General features: G+C 52.4%; 35 non-coding genes across 35 annotated transcripts; 7 read left to right on the top strand and 28 right to left on the bottom strand.

The window, feature by feature from the left end:
- Nucleotides 1-161: 161 nt before the first annotated feature.
- On the bottom strand, nt 162-243 carry Trnas-aga. Its single transcript has one exon. It is a non-coding gene; the product is annotated as a tRNA-Ser (tRNA).
- Nucleotides 244-382: 139 nt separating this feature from the next.
- Nucleotides 383-455, bottom strand: Trnak-uuu. Its single transcript has one exon. It is a non-coding gene; the product is annotated as a tRNA-Lys (tRNA).
- Nucleotides 456-751: 296 nt separating this feature from the next.
- Nucleotides 752-823, bottom strand: Trnae-uuc. Its single transcript has one exon. It is a non-coding gene; the product is annotated as a tRNA-Glu (tRNA).
- Nucleotides 824-1,131: 308 nt separating this feature from the next.
- Nucleotides 1,132-1,204, bottom strand: Trnam-cau. Its single transcript has one exon. It is a non-coding gene; the product is annotated as a tRNA-Met (tRNA).
- Nucleotides 1,205-2,186: 982 nt separating this feature from the next.
- On the top strand, nt 2,187-2,258 carry Trnag-ucc. Its single transcript has one exon. It is a non-coding gene; the product is annotated as a tRNA-Gly (tRNA).
- A 256-nt stretch (nt 2,259-2,514) lies between these two features.
- On the bottom strand, nt 2,515-2,596 carry Trnas-aga. Its single transcript has one exon. It is a non-coding gene; the product is annotated as a tRNA-Ser (tRNA).
- Nucleotides 2,597-2,735: 139 nt separating this feature from the next.
- Nucleotides 2,736-2,808, bottom strand: Trnak-uuu. The gene has a single exon. It is a non-coding gene; the product is annotated as a tRNA-Lys (tRNA).
- Nucleotides 2,809-3,104: 296 nt separating this feature from the next.
- Trnae-uuc lies at nt 3,105-3,176 on the bottom strand. Its single transcript has one exon. It is a non-coding gene; the product is annotated as a tRNA-Glu (tRNA).
- Nucleotides 3,177-3,484: 308 nt separating this feature from the next.
- Trnam-cau lies at nt 3,485-3,557 on the bottom strand. Its single transcript has one exon. It is a non-coding gene; the product is annotated as a tRNA-Met (tRNA).
- Nucleotides 3,558-4,540: 983 nt separating this feature from the next.
- Trnag-ucc lies at nt 4,541-4,612 on the top strand. The gene has a single exon. It is a non-coding gene; the product is annotated as a tRNA-Gly (tRNA).
- A 266-nt stretch (nt 4,613-4,878) lies between these two features.
- Trnas-aga lies at nt 4,879-4,960 on the bottom strand. Its single transcript has one exon. It is a non-coding gene; the product is annotated as a tRNA-Ser (tRNA).
- Nucleotides 4,961-5,099: 139 nt separating this feature from the next.
- Nucleotides 5,100-5,172, bottom strand: Trnak-uuu. Its single transcript has one exon. It is a non-coding gene; the product is annotated as a tRNA-Lys (tRNA).
- Nucleotides 5,173-5,468: 296 nt separating this feature from the next.
- Trnae-uuc lies at nt 5,469-5,540 on the bottom strand. The gene has a single exon. It is a non-coding gene; the product is annotated as a tRNA-Glu (tRNA).
- A 308-nt stretch (nt 5,541-5,848) lies between these two features.
- On the bottom strand, nt 5,849-5,921 carry Trnam-cau. Its single transcript has one exon. It is a non-coding gene; the product is annotated as a tRNA-Met (tRNA).
- A 980-nt stretch (nt 5,922-6,901) lies between these two features.
- Nucleotides 6,902-6,973, top strand: Trnag-ucc. The gene has a single exon. It is a non-coding gene; the product is annotated as a tRNA-Gly (tRNA).
- Nucleotides 6,974-7,229: 256 nt separating this feature from the next.
- On the bottom strand, nt 7,230-7,311 carry Trnas-aga. Its single transcript has one exon. It is a non-coding gene; the product is annotated as a tRNA-Ser (tRNA).
- Nucleotides 7,312-7,450: 139 nt separating this feature from the next.
- Trnak-uuu lies at nt 7,451-7,523 on the bottom strand. The gene has a single exon. It is a non-coding gene; the product is annotated as a tRNA-Lys (tRNA).
- A 296-nt stretch (nt 7,524-7,819) lies between these two features.
- Nucleotides 7,820-7,891, bottom strand: Trnae-uuc. Its single transcript has one exon. It is a non-coding gene; the product is annotated as a tRNA-Glu (tRNA).
- A 308-nt stretch (nt 7,892-8,199) lies between these two features.
- Nucleotides 8,200-8,272, bottom strand: Trnam-cau. The gene has a single exon. It is a non-coding gene; the product is annotated as a tRNA-Met (tRNA).
- Nucleotides 8,273-9,252: 980 nt separating this feature from the next.
- Trnag-ucc lies at nt 9,253-9,324 on the top strand. Its single transcript has one exon. It is a non-coding gene; the product is annotated as a tRNA-Gly (tRNA).
- Nucleotides 9,325-9,580: 256 nt separating this feature from the next.
- On the bottom strand, nt 9,581-9,662 carry Trnas-aga. Its single transcript has one exon. It is a non-coding gene; the product is annotated as a tRNA-Ser (tRNA).
- A 139-nt stretch (nt 9,663-9,801) lies between these two features.
- On the bottom strand, nt 9,802-9,874 carry Trnak-uuu. The gene has a single exon. It is a non-coding gene; the product is annotated as a tRNA-Lys (tRNA).
- Nucleotides 9,875-10,170: 296 nt separating this feature from the next.
- On the bottom strand, nt 10,171-10,242 carry Trnae-uuc. Its single transcript has one exon. It is a non-coding gene; the product is annotated as a tRNA-Glu (tRNA).
- Nucleotides 10,243-10,550: 308 nt separating this feature from the next.
- Trnam-cau lies at nt 10,551-10,623 on the bottom strand. The gene has a single exon. It is a non-coding gene; the product is annotated as a tRNA-Met (tRNA).
- Nucleotides 10,624-11,606: 983 nt separating this feature from the next.
- Trnag-ucc lies at nt 11,607-11,678 on the top strand. The gene has a single exon. It is a non-coding gene; the product is annotated as a tRNA-Gly (tRNA).
- Nucleotides 11,679-11,944: 266 nt separating this feature from the next.
- Nucleotides 11,945-12,026, bottom strand: Trnas-aga. Its single transcript has one exon. It is a non-coding gene; the product is annotated as a tRNA-Ser (tRNA).
- Nucleotides 12,027-12,165: 139 nt separating this feature from the next.
- Nucleotides 12,166-12,238, bottom strand: Trnak-uuu. The gene has a single exon. It is a non-coding gene; the product is annotated as a tRNA-Lys (tRNA).
- A 296-nt stretch (nt 12,239-12,534) lies between these two features.
- Trnae-uuc lies at nt 12,535-12,606 on the bottom strand. The gene has a single exon. It is a non-coding gene; the product is annotated as a tRNA-Glu (tRNA).
- A 308-nt stretch (nt 12,607-12,914) lies between these two features.
- Nucleotides 12,915-12,987, bottom strand: Trnam-cau. Its single transcript has one exon. It is a non-coding gene; the product is annotated as a tRNA-Met (tRNA).
- A 984-nt stretch (nt 12,988-13,971) lies between these two features.
- Trnag-ucc lies at nt 13,972-14,042 on the top strand. Its single transcript has one exon. It is a non-coding gene; the product is annotated as a tRNA-Gly (tRNA).
- Nucleotides 14,043-14,308: 266 nt separating this feature from the next.
- Trnas-aga lies at nt 14,309-14,390 on the bottom strand. Its single transcript has one exon. It is a non-coding gene; the product is annotated as a tRNA-Ser (tRNA).
- Nucleotides 14,391-14,529: 139 nt separating this feature from the next.
- Trnak-uuu lies at nt 14,530-14,602 on the bottom strand. Its single transcript has one exon. It is a non-coding gene; the product is annotated as a tRNA-Lys (tRNA).
- Nucleotides 14,603-14,899: 297 nt separating this feature from the next.
- Nucleotides 14,900-14,971, bottom strand: Trnae-uuc. Its single transcript has one exon. It is a non-coding gene; the product is annotated as a tRNA-Glu (tRNA).
- A 308-nt stretch (nt 14,972-15,279) lies between these two features.
- On the bottom strand, nt 15,280-15,352 carry Trnam-cau. The gene has a single exon. It is a non-coding gene; the product is annotated as a tRNA-Met (tRNA).
- A 984-nt stretch (nt 15,353-16,336) lies between these two features.
- Nucleotides 16,337-16,408, top strand: Trnag-ucc. The gene has a single exon. It is a non-coding gene; the product is annotated as a tRNA-Gly (tRNA).
- The last annotated feature ends 247 nt before the right edge of the window (nt 16,409-16,655 follow it).

Raw genomic sequence — 16,655 nt, 5'->3', positions numbered from 1 at the left:
TCCCGACTTTGCTCGGCTGACGCGAAAGCTGACGCTTGGAATTCGCCCTTATCAAAAGGACAGGCACTATAAACGGCTGAGAGAGGCGAGGTGTGGAGAGGTACCAAAACGACAGGCAATCTGCGAAATTTTCTGCTCGTTGTTCTTAAAGAAAAAACCGACGCAGTCGGTAGGACTCGAAGCTACGCTCCCAGAGGGAATCTGATTTCTAGTCAGACGCCTTAACCACTCGGCCACGACTGCTCGTAACTGAAGCTTCCCTGGAATCGTGAAGAATCCAACCGGTCTGCGCAGACTGTTGACAGGAAACGAACTCCGTGTACTGATTACGGCAGGGTTACCATCGCTACGAGACGAGCCATTACGGAAACGTTAAAATCTTCGCCCGGACAGGGACTTGAACCCTGGACCCTTAGGTTAAAAGCCTAATGCTCTACCGACTGAGCTATCCGGGCTCACGCTCGTTGTGGATGGAGCGGCTGCAAGCAATGTAAATAACTGGAACGCGTGTGTAGGCGTACTACGGTAATTTCTGGCTTCTGGCGCAACTGGCGACTTCACCGACTTCCCACTGACGCTGGTAGCAGCCCAACAGCGGACCAGAGCCTCTTCTCCCTTTATTCCGGTGCCGACAGTAATTGCATCATGTGCCTGTTTTCCCCGATTACGTTCGGTCGAAGCTTCGCAAGGTGGGCGACAAACGACAGTTCGAAGGCCAAAACGTGGAGCGTTGTGTGCGCAAAAACTTCCGTTCCGGTACCGGAAATCGAACCCGGGCCTCCTGGGTGAAAGCCAGGTATCCTAGCCACTAGACCACACCGGAGTTGCTCGATAAGCGTGAGGTTTTCTCCGTCTCCTCTCGTATTTCGTGCTGAATCTGGACTCAGTGCAGTTCTCCGTTTGCGAGCATATTTGCGCCTACAGACTGGCATGGCGCACAGCTCGAAATTGACTATTCATTATTTTACTCCTAACAAGGGAAGAGAAAGATCAAAGTTGTACGTTGTCATAATTGGAAATAAACATATTGACGCTGGGGCGTAGACTCCTTGTGGATAACGAACGACAATTAAGTTCGTTCCCTAGCAACAGCAACGCCGTTAATTCAGCCATGATGTACAGCAAATTAAATGCCCCGGGTGAGGATCGAACTCACGACCTTAAGATTATGAGACTTACGCGCTACCTACTGCGCTACCGAGGCACGTTGCAAGTAATGTTACAGGAAACTTGGTAAGTCTCTCATATTAGAGATAGACAGTTTGCGCTTTCTCAAGAATCTGTTGTGTTGCTACACGTGCTTTCCCTACTTGCTAGATTAAACTGCTGCCGCAGCTTTTTCAACGGAACGCAGCACTGCCCGAGGTTACAGTACATCGCCCTTGCGGCACCTGAACACAGCGGCCTGTTGGGCCAGGCCGTCGTCAGAGTTCAGAAATAGCACGCGACCGTTCAAGTACGGTCTATTGCGTGCTGCGTGTATGGTTCTTCTCACAGCGAATCTTGCTATGCATTCCTGAGGCTGACGCAGCTCAGGCGAGGAATCGGCGCGGCAGCATTATAGCGAGAACAGCAGAACGATGCATCGGCCGGGATTCGAACCCGTGCCGTCCGCATGCTAAGCGAGCATTCACCAATTTTTTTTTTTTTTTTTGTTCTCATTTCTTTCGTTGCATTTGTTGGGGGCGGACGTCCGATGGCGCCCGTTCATGTTCATCGTTGACTCGGTCTTTTATTACAGAGGGCAGATAACTCTCAGACCGAACACGCTGAGCTATCGTGCCGGCAAGCCTTAAGATTATGAGACTTACGCGCTGCCTACTGCACTACTGAGGCACATGCCATTGAACCACAGATGCTCGACAAGCTGCCCGTGCTTCCCGAGTACTTTTCTGCAGGGGAAAGTGGGATTGCCACCCAGCGACGTCGGATACAACCGAAAAAAGTGCTACACACGCGGAGTGCTCCACTACACTGCCTTAAAACGAATGCTCATCTCTATCGTGTGAGTAACCTTGCGGCCGCGGCGACTAGTCTTGCCCAAAGACGCAGCGTGCGTGGAGGCGCTACCCGAATGCGTGTGGATGCACCCTCCTACCTCGTAAAGCGCCTGCAGCTACTATCACCGTGGGCCGCTGCTGGCGGGCAGGAAGCCGACACAGCGGGGCGTTGCGAGCAGCGCCTGTGCGGTGGTGGTGTAATGGTGAGCATAGTTGCCTTCCAAGCAGTTGATCCGGGTTCGATTCCCGGCCACCGCAAGTGGCGCCGGTTTTTTCGTATGAGTATGTGAGCCGCGTGCTGTTAAATGAAGGTTTTTTTCGTCGTAGTTCCACGCAGACCATCCTGTCGTATGTCCCGACTTTGCTCGGCTGACGCGAAAGCTGACGCTTGGAATTCGCCCTTATCAAAAGGACAGGCACTATAAACGGCTGAGAGAGGCGAGGTGTGGAGAGGTACCAAAACGACAGGCAATCTGCGAAATTTTCTGCTCGTTGTTCTTAAAGAAAAAACCGACGCAGTCGGTAGGACTCGAAGCTACGCTCCCAGAGGGAATCTGATTTCTAGTCAGACGACTTAACCACTCGGCCACGACTGCTCGTAACTGAAGCTTCCCTGGAATCGTGAAGAATCCAACCGGTCTGCGCAGACTGTTGACAGGAAACGAACTCCGTGTACTGATTACGGCAGGGTTACCATCGCTACGAGACGAGCCATTACGGAAACGTTAAAATCTTCGCCCGGACAGGGACTTGAACCCTGGACCCTTAGGTTAAAAGCCTAATGCTCTACCGACTGAGCTATCCGGGCTCACGCTCGTTGTGGATGGAGCGGCTGCAAGCAATGTAAATAACTGGAACGCGTGTGTAGGCGTACTACGGTAATTTCTGGCTTCTGGCGCAACTGGCGACTTCACCGACTTCCCACTGACGCTGGTAGCAGCCCAACAGCGGACCAGAGCCTCTTCTCCCTTTATTCCGGTGCCGACAGTAATTGCATCATGTGCCTGTTTTCCCCGATTACGTTCGGTCGAAGCTTCGCAAGGTGGGCGACAAACGACAGTTCGAAGGCCAAAACGTGGAGCGTTGTGTGCGCAAAAACTTCCGTTCCGGTACCGGAAATCGAACCCGGGCCTCCTGGGTGAAAGCCAGGTATCCTAGCCACTAGACCACACCGGAGTTGCTCGATAAGCGTGAGGTTTTCTCCGTCTCCTCTCGTATTTCGTGCTGAATCTGGACTCAGTGCAGTTCTCCGTTTGCGAGCATATTTGCGCCTACAGACTGGCATGGCGCACAGCTCGAAATTGACTATTCATTATTTTACTCCTAACAAGGGAAGAGAAAGATCAAAGTTGTACGTTGTCATAATTGGAAATAAACATATTGACGCTGGGGCGTAGACTCCTTGTGGATAACGAACGACAATTAAGTTCGTTCCCTAGCAACAGCAACGCCGTTAATTCAGCCATGATGTACAGCAAATTAAATGCCCCGGGTGAGGATCGAACTCACGACCTTAAGATTATGAGACTTACGCGCTACCTACTGCGCTACCGAGGCACGTTGCAAGTAATGTTACAGGAAACTTGGTAAGTCTCTCATATTAGAGATAGACAGTTTGCGCTTTCTCAAGAATCTGTTGTGTTGCTACACGTGCTTTCCCTACTTGCTAGATTAAACTGCTGCCGCAGCTTTTTCAACGGAACGCAGCACTGCCCGAGGTTACAGTACATCGCCCTTGCGGCACCTGAACACAGCGGCCTGTTGGGCCAGGCCGTCGTCAGAGTTCAGAAATAGCACGCGACCGTTCAAGTACGGTCTATTGCGTGCTGCGTGTATGGTTCTTCTCACAGCGAATCTTGCTATGCATTCCTGAGGCTGACGCAGCTCAGGCGAGGAATCGGCGCGGCAGCATTATAGCGAGAACAGCAGAACGATGCATCGGCCGGGATTCGAACCCGTGCCGTCCGCATGCTAAGCGAGCATTCACCAATTTTTTTTTTTTTTTTTTGTTCTCATTTCTTTCGTTGCATTTGTTGGGGGCGGACGTCCGATGGCGCCCGTTCATGTTCATCGTTGACTCGGTCTTTTATTACAGAGGGCAGATAACTCTCAGACCGAACACGCTGAGCTATCGTGCCGGCAAGCCTTAAGATTATGAGACTTACGCGCTGCCTACTGCACTACTGAGGCACATGCCATTGAACCACCGATGCTCGACAAGCTGCCCGTGCTTCCCGAGTACTTTTCTGCAGGGGAAAGTGGGATTGCCACCCAGCGACGTCGGATACAACCGAAAAAAGTGCTACACACGCGGAGTGCTCCACTACACTGCCTTAAAACGAATGCTCATCTCTATCGTGTGAGTAACCTTGCGGCCGCGGCGACTAGTCTTGCCCAAAGACGCAGCGTGCGTGGAGGCGCTACCCGAATGCGTGTGGATGCACCCTCCTACCTCGTAAAGCGCCTGCAGCTACTATCACCGTGGGCCGCTGCTGGCGGGCAGGAAGCCGACACAGCGGGGCGTTGCGAGCAGCGCCTGTGCGGTGGTGGTGTAATGGTGAGCATAGTTGCCTTCCAAGCAGTTGATCCGGGTTCGATTCCCGGCCACCGCAAGTGGCGCCGGTTTTTTCGTATGAGTATGTGAGCCGCGTGCTGTTAAATGAAGGTTTTTTTCGTCGTAGTTCCACGCAGACCATCCTGTCGTATGTCCCGACTTGTCCCGACTTTGCTCGGCTGACGCGAAAGCTGACGCTTGGAATTCGCCCTTATCAAAAGGACAGGCACTATAAACGGCTGAGAGAGGCGAGGTGTGGAGAGGTACCAAAACGACAGGCAATCTGCGAAATTTTCTGCTCGTTGTTCTTAAAGAAAAAACCGACGCAGTCGGTAGGACTCGAAGCTACGCTCCCAGAGGGAATCTGATTTCTAGTCAGACGCCTTAACCACTCGGCCACGACTGCTCGTAACTGAAGCTTCCCTGGAATCGTGAAGAATCCAACCGGTCTGCGCAGACTGTTGACAGGAAACGAACTCCGTGTACTGATTACGGCAGGGTTACCATCGCTACGAGACGAGCCATTACGGAAACGTTAAAATCTTCGCCCGGACAGGGACTTGAACCCTGGACCCTTAGGTTAAAAGCCTAATGCTCTACCGACTGAGCTATCCGGGCTCACGCTCGTTGTGGATGGAGCGGCTGCAAGCAATGTAAATAACTGGAACGCGTGTGTAGGCGTACTACGGTAATTTCTGGCTTCTGGCGCAACTGGCGACTTCACCGACTTCCCACTGACGCTGGTAGCAGCCCAACAGCGGACCAGAGCCTCTTCTCCCTTTATTCCGGTGCCGACAGTAATTGCATCATGTGCCTGTTTTCCCCGATTACGTTCGGTCGAAGCTTCGCAAGGTGGGCGACAAACGACAGTTCGAAGGCCAAAACGTGGAGCGTTGTGTGCGCAAAAACTTCCGTTCCGGTACCGGAAATCGAACCCGGGCCTCCTGGGTGAAAGCCAGGTATCCTAGCCACTAGACCACACCGGAGTTGCTCGATAAGCGTGAGGTTTTCTCCGTCTCCTCTCGTATTTCGTGCTGAATCTGGACTCAGTGCAGTTCTCCGTTTGCGAGCATATTTGCGCCTACAGACTGGCATGGCGCACAGCTCGAAATTGACTATTCATTATTTTACTCCTAACAAGGGAAGAGAAAGATCAAAGTTGTACGTTGTCATAATTGGAAATAAACATATTGACGCTGGGGCGTAGACTCCTTGTGGATAACGAACGACAATTAAGTTCGTTCCCTAGCAACAGCAACGCCGTTAATTCAGCCATGATGTACAGCAAATTAAATGCCCCGGGTGAGGATCGAACTCACGACCTTAAGATTATGAGACTTACGCGCTACCTACTGCGCTACCGAGGCACGTTGCAAGTAATGTTACAGGAAACTTGGTAAGTCTCTCATATTAGAGATAGACAGTTTGCGCTTTCTCAAGAATCTGTTGTGTTGCTACACGTGCTTTCCCTACTTGCTAGATTAAACTGCTGCCGCAGCTTTTTCAACGGAACGCAGCACTGCCCGAGGTTACAGTACATCGCCCTTGCGGCACCTGAACACAGCGGCCTGTTGGGCCAGGCCGTCGTCAGAGTTCAGAAATAGCACGCGACCGTTCAAGTACGGTCTATTGCGTGCTGCGTGTATGGTTCTTCTCACAGCGAATCTTGCTATGCATTCCTGAGGCTGACGCAGCTCAGGCGAGGAATCGGCGCGGCAGCATTATAGCGAGAACAGCAGAACGATGCATCGGCCGGGATTCGAACCCGTGCCGTCCGCATGCTAAGCGAGCATTCACCAATTTTTTTTTTTTTTTGTTCTCATTTCTTTCGTTGCATTTGTTGGGGGCGGACGTCCGATGGCGCCCGTTCATGTTCATCGTTGACTCGGTCTTTTATTACAGAGGGCAGATAACTCTCAGACCGAACACGCTGAGCTATCGTGCCGGCAAGCCTTAAGATTATGAGACTTACGCGCTGCCTACTGCACTACTGAGGCACATGCCATTGAACCACCGATGCTCGACAAGCTGCCCGTGCTTCCCGAGTACTTTTCTGCAGGGGAAAGTGGGATTGCCACCCAGCGACGTCGGATACAACCGAAAAAAGTGCTACACACGCGGAGTGCTCCACTACACTGCCTTAAAACGAATGCTCATCTCTATCGTGTGAGTAACCTTGCGGCCGCGGCGACTAGTCTTGCCCAAAGACGCAGCGTGCGTGGAGGCGCTACCCGAATGCGTGTGGATGCACCCTCCTACCTCGTAAAGCGCCTGCAGCTACTATCACCGTGGGCCGCTGCTGGCGGGCAGGAAGCCGACACAGCGGGGCGTTGCGAGCAGCGCCTGTGCGGTGGTGGTGTAATGGTGAGCATAGTTGCCTTCCAAGCAGTTGATCCGGGTTCGATTCCCGGCCACCGCAAGTGGCGCCGGTTTTTTCGTATGAGTATGTGAGCCGCGTGCTGTTAAATGAAGGTTTTTTTCGTCGTAGTTCCACGCAGACCATCCTGTCGTATGTCCCGACTTTGCTCGGCTGACGCGAAAGCTGACGCTTGGAATTCGCCCTTATCAAAAGGACAGGCACTATAAACGGCTGAGAGAGGCGAGGTGTGGAGAGGTACCAAAACGACAGGCAATCTGCGAAATTTTCTGCTCGTTGTTCTTAAAGAAAAAACCGACGCAGTCGGTAGGACTCGAAGCTACGCTCCCAGAGGGAATCTGATTTCTAGTCAGACGCCTTAACCACTCGGCCACGACTGCTCGTAACTGAAGCTTCCCTGGAATCGTGAAGAATCCAACCGGTCTGCGCAGACTGTTGACAGGAAACGAACTCCGTGTACTGATTACGGCAGGGTTACCATCGCTACGAGACGAGCCATTACGGAAACGTTAAAATCTTCGCCCGGACAGGGACTTGAACCCTGGACCCTTAGGTTAAAAGCCTAATGCTCTACCGACTGAGCTATCCGGGCTCACGCTCGTTGTGGATGGAGCGGCTGCAAGCAATGTAAATAACTGGAACGCGTGTGTAGGCGTACTACGGTAATTTCTGGCTTCTGGCGCAACTGGCGACTTCACCGACTTCCCACTGACGCTGGTAGCAGCCCAACAGCGGACCAGAGCCTCTTCTCCCTTTATTCCGGTGCCGACAGTAATTGCATCATGTGCCTGTTTTCCCCGATTACGTTCGGTCGAAGCTTCGCAAGGTGGGCGACAAACGACAGTTCGAAGGCCAAAACGTGGAGCGTTGTGTGCGCAAAAACTTCCGTTCCGGTACCGGAAATCGAACCCGGGCCTCCTGGGTGAAAGCCAGGTATCCTAGCCACTAGACCACACCGGAGTTGCTCGATAAGCGTGAGGTTTTCTCCGTCTCCTCTCGTATTTCGTGCTGAATCTGGACTCAGTGCAGTTCTCCGTTTGCGAGCATATTTGCGCCTACAGACTGGCATGGCGCACAGCTCGAAATTGACTATTCATTATTTTACTCCTAACAAGGGAAGAGAAAGATCAAAGTTGTACGTTGTCATAATTGGAAATAAACATATTGACGCTGGGGCGTAGACTCCTTGTGGATAACGAACGACAATTAAGTTCGTTCCCTAGCAACAGCAACGCCGTTAATTCAGCCATGATGTACAGCAAATTAAATGCCCCGGGTGAGGATCGAACTCACGACCTTAAGATTATGAGACTTACGCGCTACCTACTGCGCTACCGAGGCACGTTGCAAGTAATGTTACAGGAAACTTGGTAAGTCTCTCATATTAGAGATAGACAGTTTGCGCTTTCTCAAGAATCTGTTGTGTTGCTACACGTGCTTTCCCTACTTGCTAGATTAAACTGCTGCCGCAGCTTTTTCAACGGAACGCAGCACTGCCCGAGGTTACAGTACATCGCCCTTGCGGCACCTGAACACAGCGGCCTGTTGGGCCAGGCCGTCGTCAGAGTTCAGAAATAGCACGCGACCGTTCAAGTACGGTCTATTGCGTGCTGCGTGTATGGTTCTTCTCACAGCGAATCTTGCTATGCATTCCTGAGGCTGACGCAGCTCAGGCGAGGAATCGGCGCGGCAGCATTATAGCGAGAACAGCAGAACGATGCATCGGCCGGGATTCGAACCCGTGCCGTCCGCATGCTAAGCGAGCATTCACCAATTTTTTTTTTTTTTTGTTCTCATTTCTTTCGTTGCATTTGTTGGGGGCGGACGTCCGATGGCGCCCGTTCATGTTCATCGTTGACTCGGTCTTTTATTACAGAGGGCAGATAACTCTCAGACCGAACACGCTGAGCTATCGTGCCGGCAAGCCTTAAGATTATGAGACTTACGCGCTGCCTACTGCACTACTGAGGCACATGCCATTGAACCACCGATGCTCGACAAGCTGCCCGTGCTTCCCGAGTACTTTTCTGCAGGGGAAAGTGGGATTGCCACCCAGCGACGTCGGATACAACCGAAAAAAGTGCTACACACGCGGAGTGCTCCACTACACTGCCTTAAAACGAATGCTCATCTCTATCGTGTGAGTAACCTTGCGGCCGCGGCGACTAGTCTTGCCCAAAGACGCAGCGTGCGTGGAGGCGCTACCCGAATGCGTGTGGATGCACCCTCCTACCTCGTAAAGCGCCTGCAGCTACTATCACCGTGGGCCGCTGCTGGCGGGCAGGAAGCCGACACAGCGGGGCGTTGCGAGCAGCGCCTGTGCGGTGGTGGTGTAATGGTGAGCATAGTTGCCTTCCAAGCAGTTGATCCGGGTTCGATTCCCGGCCACCGCAAGTGGCGCCGGTTTTTTCGTATGAGTATGTGAGCCGCGTGCTGTTAAATGAAGGTTTTTTTCGTCGTAGTTCCACGCAGACCATCCTGTCGTATGTCCCGACTTTGCTCGGCTGACGCGAAAGCTGACGCTTGGAATTCGCCCTTATCAAAAGGACAGGCACTATAAACGGCTGAGAGAGGCGAGGTGTGGAGAGGTACCAAAACGACAGGCAATCTGCGAAATTTTCTGCTCGTTGTTCTTAAAGAAAAAACCGACGCAGTCGGTAGGACTCGAAGCTACGCTCCCAGAGGGAATCTGATTTCTAGTCAGACGCCTTAACCACTCGGCCACGACTGCTCGTAACTGAAGCTTCCCTGGAATCGTGAAGAATCCAACCGGTCTGCGCAGACTGTTGACAGGAAACGAACTCCGTGTACTGATTACGGCAGGGTTACCATCGCTACGAGACGAGCCATTACGGAAACGTTAAAATCTTCGCCCGGACAGGGACTTGAACCCTGGACCCTTAGGTTAAAAGCCTAATGCTCTACCGACTGAGCTATCCGGGCTCACGCTCGTTGTGGATGGAGCGGCTGCAAGCAATGTAAATAACTGGAACGCGTGTGTAGGCGTACTACGGTAATTTCTGGCTTCTGGCGCAACTGGCGACTTCACCGACTTCCCACTGACGCTGGTAGCAGCCCAACAGCGGACCAGAGCCTCTTCTCCCTTTATTCCGGTGCCGACAGTAATTGCATCATGTGCCTGTTTTCCCCGATTACGTTCGGTCGAAGCTTCGCAAGGTGGGCGACAAACGACAGTTCGAAGGCCAAAACGTGGAGCGTTGTGTGCGCAAAAACTTCCGTTCCGGTACCGGAAATCGAACCCGGGCCTCCTGGGTGAAAGCCAGGTATCCTAGCCACTAGACCACACCGGAGTTGCTCGATAAGCGTGAGGTTTTCTCCGTCTCCTCTCGTATTTCGTGCTGAATCTGGACTCAGTGCAGTTCTCCGTTTGCGAGCATATTTGCGCCTACAGACTGGCATGGCGCACAGCTCGAAATTGACTATTCATTATTTTACTCCTAACAAGGGAAGAGAAAGATCAAAGTTGTACGTTGTCATAATTGGAAATAAACATATTGACGCTGGGGCGTAGACTCCTTGTGGATAACGAACGACAATTAAGTTCGTTCCCTAGCAACAGCAACGCCGTTAATTCAGCCATGATGTACAGCAAATTAAATGCCCCGGGTGAGGATCGAACTCACGACCTTAAGATTATGAGACTTACGCGCTACCTACTGCGCTACCGAGGCACGTTGCAAGTAATGTTACAGGAAACTTGGTAAGTCTCTCATATTAGAGATAGACAGTTTGCGCTTTCTCAAGAATCTGTTGTGTTGCTACACGTGCTTTCCCTACTTGCTAGATTAAACTGCTGCCGCAGCTTTTTCAACGGAACGCAGCACTGCCCGAGGTTACAGTACATCGCCCTTGCGGCACCTGAACACAGCGGCCTGTTGGGCCAGGCCGTCGTCAGAGTTCAGAAATAGCACGCGACCGTTCAAGTACGGTCTATTGCGTGCTGCGTGTATGGTTCTTCTCACAGCGAATCTTGCTATGCATTCCTGAGGCTGACGCAGCTCAGGCGAGGAATCGGCGCGGCAGCATTATAGCGAGAACAGCAGAACGATGCATCGGCCGGGATTCGAACCCGTGCCGTCCGCATGCTAAGCGAGCATTCACCAATTTTTTTTTTTTTTTTTTGTTCTCATTTCTTTCGTTGCATTTGTTGGGGGCGGACGTCCGATGGCGCCCGTTCATGTTCATCGTTGACTCGGTCTTTTATTACAGAGGGCAGATAACTCTCAGACCGAACACGCTGAGCTATCGTGCCGGCAAGCCTTAAGATTATGAGACTTACGCGCTGCCTACTGCACTACTGAGGCACATGCCATTGAACCACCGATGCTCGACAAGCTGCCCGTGCTTCCCGAGTACTTTTCTGCAGGGGAAAGTGGGATTGCCACCCAGCGACGTCGGATACAACCGAAAAAAGTGCTACACACGCGGAGTGCTCCACTACACTGCCTTAAAACGAATGCTCATCTCTATCGTGTGAGTAACCTTGCGGCCGCGGCGACTAGTCTTGCCCAAAGACGCAGCGTGCGTGGAGGCGCTACCCGAATGCGTGTGGATGCACCCTCCTACCTCGTAAAGCGCCTGCAGCTACTATCACCGTGGGCCGCTGCTGGCGGGCAGGAAGCCGACACAGCGGGGCGTTGCGAGCAGCGCCTGTGCGGTGGTGGTGTAATGGTGAGCATAGTTGCCTTCCAAGCAGTTGATCCGGGTTCGATTCCCGGCCACCGCAAGTGGCGCCGGTTTTTTCGTATGAGTATGTGAGCCGCGTGCTGTTAAATGAAGGTTTTTTTCGTCGTAGTTCCACGCAGACCATCCTGTCGTATGTCCCGACTTGTCCCGACTTTGCTCGGCTGACGCGAAAGCTGACGCTTGGAATTCGCCCTTATCAAAAGGACAGGCACTATAAACGGCTGAGAGAGGCGAGGTGTGGAGAGGTACCAAAACGACAGGCAATCTGCGAAATTTTCTGCTCGTTGTTCTTAAAGAAAAAACCGACGCAGTCGGTAGGACTCGAAGCTACGCTCCCAGAGGGAATCTGATTTCTAGTCAGACGCCTTAACCACTCGGCCACGACTGCTCGTAACTGAAGCTTCCCTGGAATCGTGAAGAATCCAACCGGTCTGCGCAGACTGTTGACAGGAAACGAACTCCGTGTACTGATTACGGCAGGGTTACCATCGCTACGAGACGAGCCATTACGGAAACGTTAAAATCTTCGCCCGGACAGGGACTTGAACCCTGGACCCTTAGGTTAAAAGCCTAATGCTCTACCGACTGAGCTATCCGGGCTCACGCTCGTTGTGGATGGAGCGGCTGCAAGCAATGTAAATAACTGGAACGCGTGTGTAGGCGTACTACGGTAATTTCTGGCTTCTGGCGCAACTGGCGACTTCACCGACTTCCCACTGACGCTGGTAGCAGCCCAACAGCGGACCAGAGCCTCTTCTCCCTTTATTCCGGTGCCGACAGTAATTGCATCATGTGCCTGTTTTCCCCGATTACGTTCGGTCGAAGCTTCGCAAGGTGGGCGACAAACGACAGTTCGAAGGCCAAAACGTGGAGCGTTGTGTGCGCAAAAACTTCCGTTCCGGTACCGGAAATCGAACCCGGGCCTCCTGGGTGAAAGCCAGGTATCCTAGCCACTAGACCACACCGGAGTTGCTCGATAAGCGTGAGGTTTTCTCCGTCTCCTCTCGTATTTCGTGCTGAATCTGGACTCAGTGCAGTTCTCCGTTTGCGAGCATATTTGCGCCTACAGACTGGCATGGCGCACAGCTCGAAATTGACTATTCATTATTTTACTCCTAACAAGGGAAGAGAAAGATCAAAGTTGTACGTTGTCATAATTGGAAATAAACATATTGACGCTGGGGCGTAGACTCCTTGTGGATAACGAACGACAATTAAGTTCGTTCCCTAGCAACAGCAACGCCGTTAATTCAGCCATGATGTACAGCAAATTAAATGCCCCGGGTGAGGATCGAACTCACGACCTTAAGATTATGAGACTTACGCGCTACCTACTGCGCTACCGAGGCACGTTGCAAGTAATGTTACAGGAAACTTGGTAAGTCTCTCATATTAGAGATAGACAGTTTGCGCTTTCTCAAGAATCTGTTGTGTTGCTACACGTGCTTTCCCTACTTGCTAGATTAAACTGCTGCCGCAGCTTTTTCAACGGAACGCAGCACTGCCCGAGGTTACAGTACATCGCCCTTGCGGCACCTGAACACAGCGGCCTGTTGGGCCAGGCCGTCGTCAGAGTTCAGAAATAGCACGCGACCGTTCAAGTACGGTCTATTGCGTGCTGCGTGTATGGTTCTTCTCACAGCGAATCTTGCTATGCATTCCTGAGGCTGACGCAGCTCAGGCGAGGAATCGGCGCGGCAGCATTATAGCGAGAACAGCAGAACGATGCATCGGCCGGGATTCGAACCCGTGCCGTCCGCATGCTAAGCGAGCATTCACCAATTTTTTTTTTTTTTTTTTTGTTCTCATTTCTTTCGTTGCATTTGTTGGGGGCGGACGTCCGATGGCGCCCGTTCATGTTCATCGTTGACTCGGTCTTTTATTACAGAGGGCAGATAACTCTCAGACCGAACACGCTGAGCTATCGTGCCGGCAAGCCTTAAGATTATGAGACTTACGCGCTGCCTACTGCACTACTGAGGCACATGCCATTGAACCACCGATGCTCGACAAGCTGCCCGTGCTTCCCGAGTACTTTTCTGCAGGGGAAAGTGGGATTGCCACCCAGCGACGTCGGATACAACCGAAAAAAGTGCTACACACGCGGAGTGCTCCACTACACTGCCTTAAAACGAATGCTCATCTCTATCGTGTGAGTAACCTTGCGGCCGCGGCGACTAGTCTTGCCCAAAGACGCAGCGTGCGTGGAGGCGCTACCCGAATGCGTGTGGATGCACCCTCCTACCTCGTAAAGCGCCTGCAGCTACTATCACCGTGGGCCGCTGCTGGCGGGCAGGAAGCCGACACAGCGGGGCGTTGCGAGCAGCGCCTGTGCGGTGGTGGTGTAATGGTGAGCATAGTTGCCTTCCAAGCAGTTGATCCGGTTCGATTCCCGGCCACCGCAAGTGGCGCCGGTTTTTTCGTATGAGTATGTGAGCCGCGTGCTGTTAAATGAAGGTTTTTTTCGTCGTAGTTCCACGCAGACCATCCTGTCGTATGTCCCGACTTGTCCCGACTTTGCTCGGCTGACGCGAAAGCTGACGCTTGGAATTCGCCCTTATCAAAAGGACAGGCACTATAAACGGCTGAGAGAGGCGAGGTGTGGAGAGGTACCAAAACGACAGGCAATCTGCGAAATTTTCTGCTCGTTGTTCTTAAAGAAAAAACCGACGCAGTCGGTAGGACTCGAAGCTACGCTCCCAGAGGGAATCTGATTTCTAGTCAGACGCCTTAACCACTCGGCCACGACTGCTCGTAACTGAAGCTTCCCTGGAATCGTGAAGAATCCAACCGGTCTGCGCAGACTGTTGACAGGAAACGAACTCCGTGTACTGATTACGGCAGGGTTACCATCGCTACGAGACGAGCCATTACGGAAACGTTAAAATCTTCGCCCGGACAGGGACTTGAACCCTGGACCCTTAGGTTAAAAGCCTAATGCTCTACCGACTGAGCTATCCGGGCTCACGCTCGTTGTGGATGGAGCGGCTGCAAGCAATGTAAATAACTGGAACGCGTGTGTAGGCGTACTACGGTAATTTCTGGCTTCTGGCGCAACTGGCGACTTCACCGACTTCCCACTGACGCTGGTAGCAGCCCAACAGCGGACCAGAGCCTCTTCTCCCTTTATTCCGGTGCCGACAGTAATTGCATTCATGTGCCTGTTTTCCCCGATTACGTTCGGTCGAAGCTTCGCAAGGTGGGCGACAAACGACAGTTCGAAGGCCAAAACGTGGAGCGTTGTGTGCGCAAAAACTTCCGTTCCGGTACCGGAAATCGAACCCGGGCCTCCTGGGTGAAAGCCAGGTATCCTAGCCACTAGACCACACCGGAGTTGCTCGATAAGCGTGAGGTTTTCTCCGTCTCCTCTCGTATTTCGTGCTGAATCTGGACTCAGTGCAGTTCTCCGTTTGCGAGCATATTTGCGCCTACAGACTGGCATGGCGCACAGCTCGAAATTGACTATTCATTATTTTACTCCTAACAAGGGAAGAGAAAGATCAAAGTTGTACGTTGTCATAATTGGAAATAAACATATTGACGCTGGGGCGTAGACTCCTTGTGGATAACGAACGACAATTAAGTTCGTTCCCTAGCAACAGCAACGCCGTTAATTCAGCCATGATGTACAGCAAATTAAATGCCCCGGGTGAGGATCGAACTCACGACCTTAAGATTATGAGACTTACGCGCTACCTACTGCGCTACCGAGGCACGTTGCAAGTAATGTTACAGGAAACTTGGTAAGTCTCTCATATTAGAGATAGACAGTTTGCGCTTTCTCAAGAATCTGTTGTGTTGCTACACGTGCTTTCCCTACTTGCTAGATTAAACTGCTGCCGCAGCTTTTTCAACGGAACGCAGCACTGCCCGAGGTTACAGTACATCGCCCTTGCGGCACCTGAACACAGCGGCCTGTTGGGCCAGGCCGTCGTCAGAGTTCAGAAATAGCACGCGACCGTTCAAGTACGGTCTATTGCGTGCTGCGTGTATGGTTCTTCTCACAGCGAATCTTGCTATGCATTCCTGAGGCTGACGCAGCTCAGGCGAGGAATCGGCGCGGCAGCATTATAGCGAGAACAGCAGAACGATGCATCGGCCGGGATTCGAACCCGTGCCGTCCGCATGCTAAGCGAGCATTCACCAATTTTTTTTTTTTTTTTTTTGTTCTCATTTCTTTCGTTGCATTTGTTGGGGGCGGACGTCCGATGGCGCCCGTTCATGTTCATCGTTGACTCGGTCTTTTATTACAGAGGGCAGATAACTCTCAGACCGAACACGCTGAGCTATCGTGCCGGCAAGCCTTAAGATTATGAGACTTACGCGCTGCCTACTGCACTACTGAGGCACATGCCATTGAACCACCGATGCTCGACAAGCTGCCCGTGCTTCCCGAGTACTTTTCTGCAGGGAAAGTGGGGATTGCCACCCAGCGACGTCGGATACAACCGAAAAAAGTGCTACACACGCGGAGTGCTCCACTACACTGCCTTAAAACGAATGCTCATCTCTATCGTGTGAGTAACCTTGCGGCCGCGGCGACTAGTCTTGCCCAAAGACGCAGCGTGCGTGGAGGCGCTACCCGAATGCGTGTGGATGCACCCTCCTACCTCGTAAAGCGCCTGCAGCTACTATCACCGTGGGCCGCTGCTGGCGGGCAGGAAGCCGACACAGCGGGGCGTTGCGAGCAGCGCCTGTGCGGTGGTGGTGTAATGGTGAGCATAGTTGCCTTCCAAGCAGTTGATCCGGGTTCGATTCCCGGCCACCGCAAGTGGCGCCGGTTTTTTCGTATGAGTATGTGAGCCGCGTGCTGTTAAATGAAGGTTTTTTTCGTCGTAGTTCCACGCAGACCATCCTGTCGTATGTCCCGACTTGTCCCGACTTTGCTCGGCTGACGCGAAAGCTGACGCTTGGAATTCGCCCTTATCAAAAGGACAGGCACTATAAACGGCTGAGAGAGGCGAGGTGTGGAGAGGTACCAAAACGACAGGCAATCTGCGAAATTTTCTGCTCGTTG

The sequence above is a fragment of the Schistocerca americana genome, unplaced genomic scaffold (assembly GCF_021461395.2).
Source record: "Schistocerca americana isolate TAMUIC-IGC-003095 unplaced genomic scaffold, iqSchAmer2.1 HiC_scaffold_369, whole genome shotgun sequence".
Lineage (NCBI taxonomy): Eukaryota > Metazoa > Arthropoda > Insecta > Orthoptera > Acrididae > Schistocerca > Schistocerca americana.
The sequence above is the reverse complement of the archived record's forward strand: the minus strand, read 5'-3'. Positions and strand labels throughout refer to the sequence as shown.